Raw genomic sequence first — 2189 nt, 5'->3', positions numbered from 1 at the left:
GCTGTTAACCTTATGGGGATTCCCTTGTGTGTTATTTGTTGTTTTTCCCTTGCTGCTTTTAATATGTTTTCTTTGTATTTAATTTTTGACAGTTTGATTAATATGTGTCTTGGCGTATTTCTCCTTGGATTTATCCTGTATGGGACTCTCTGTGCTTCCTGGACTTGATTAACTATTTCCTTTCCCATATTAGGGAAGTTTTCAACTATAATCTCTTCAAATAGTTTCTCAGTCCCTTTCTTTTTCTCTTCTACTTCTGGAACCCCTATAATTCGAATGTTGGTACGTTTAATGTTGTCCCAGAGGTCTCTGAGACTGTCCTCAGTTCTTTTCATTCTTTTTTCTTTATTCTGCTCTGCAGTAGTTATTTCCACTATTTTATCTTCCAGGTCACTTATCCGTTCTTCTGCCTCAGTTATTCTGCTATTGATCCCATCTAGAGTACTTTTAATTTCATTTATTGTGTTGTTCATCGTTGCTTGTTTCATCTTTAGTTCTTCTAGGTCCTTTTTAACTGATTCTTGCATTTTGTCCATTCTATTGTCCATTCTATCTCCAAGATTTCGGATCAACCTTACTATCATTATTCTGAATTCTTTTTCAGGTAGACTGCCTATTTCCTCTTCATTTGTTAGGTCTGATGGGTTTTTATCTTGCTCCTTCATCTGCGGTGTGTTTTTCTGTCTTTTCATTTTGCTTATCTTACTGTGTTTGGGGTCTCCTTTTTTGCAGGCTGAAGGTTCGTAGTTCCTGTTGTTTTTTGTGTCTGTCCCCAGTGGCTAAGGTTGGTTCAGTGGGTTGTGTAGGCTTCCTGGTGGAGGGGACTAGTGCCTGTGTTCTGGTGGATGAGGCTAGATCTTGTCTTTCTGGTGGGCAGGTCCACGTCTGGTGGTGTGTTTTGGGGTGTCTGTGGCCTTATTATGATTTTAGGCAGCCTCTCTGCTAATGGGTGGGGTTGTGTTCCTGTCTTGCTAGTTGTTTGGCATAGGATGTCCAGCACTGTAGCTTGCTGGTCGTTGAGTGAAGCTGGGTGCTGGCGTTGAGATGGAGATCTCTGGGAAATTTTTGCTGTTTGATATTATGTGCAGCTGGGAGGTCTCTTGTGGATCAGTGTCCTGAAGTTGGCTCTCCCACCTCAGAGGCACAGCACTGGCTCCTGGCTGCAGCACCAAGAGCCTTTCATCCACAGGGCTCCTTAATTTGGGATGACTCGTTGTCTATTCAGGTATTCCACAGATGCAGGGTATATCAAGTTGATTGTGGAGCTTTAATCCGCTGCTTCTGAGGCTGCTGGGAGAGATTTCCCTTTCTCGTCTTTGTTCTCACAGCTCCCAGGGGCTCAGCTTTGGATTTAGCCCCGCCTGTGCGTGTAGGTCGCCGGAGGGCGTCTGTTCTTTGCTCAGACAGGACGGGGTTAAAGGAGCCGCTGATTCGGAGGCTCTGGCTCACTCAGGCCCGGGGGTAGGGAGGGGCACGGAGTGTGGGGCGGGCCTGCGGCGGCAGAGGCCGGCAAGACGTTGCAGCCTGAGGCGCGCCTGTGCGTTCTCCCGGGGGAGTTGTCCCTGGATCCCGGGACCCTGGCAGTGGCGGGCTGCACAGGCTCCCCGGAAGGGCGTGTGGCTAGTGACCTGTGTTCGCACACAGGCCTCCCGGTGGCGGCAGCAGCGGCCCTAGCGTCTCATGTCTGTCTCTGGGCTCCGCACTTTTAGCCGCGGCTTGCGCCCGTCTCTGGAGCTCCTTTAAGCGGCGCTCTTAATCCCCTCTCCTCGTGCACCAGGAAACAAAGAGGGACATAAAAGTCTCTTGCCTCTTCGGCAGTTCCAGACTTCTCCCCGGACTCTCTCCCGGCCAGCCGCGGTGCACTAACGCCCTGCAGGCTGTGTTCACGCCGCCAACCTCAGTCCTCTCCCGGCGCTCCGACAAAAGCCGGAGCCTCAGCTCCCAGTCCCGCCCGCCCCGGCGGGCGAGCAGACAAGCCTCTTGGCTGGCGAGTTCCGGTTGGCCTGATCCTCTGCGCTGGAATCTGGCCGCTTTGCCCTCCGCACCCCTGTTGCTGTGCTCTCCTCCGCGGCTCCCAAGCTCCCCCACTCCGCCTCCCGAAGTCTCCACCCGCGAAGGGGCTTCCTAGTGTGTGGACACTTTTCCTCCTTCACAGCTCTCTCCCGCTGGTGCAGGACCCGTCCCTATCC

This window comes from Pseudorca crassidens, chromosome 7 (genome assembly GCF_039906515.1).
Source record: "Pseudorca crassidens isolate mPseCra1 chromosome 7, mPseCra1.hap1, whole genome shotgun sequence".
Classification (NCBI taxonomy): Eukaryota; Metazoa; Chordata; class Mammalia; order Artiodactyla; family Delphinidae; genus Pseudorca; species Pseudorca crassidens.
This window is presented reverse-complemented; position numbering follows the sequence as displayed.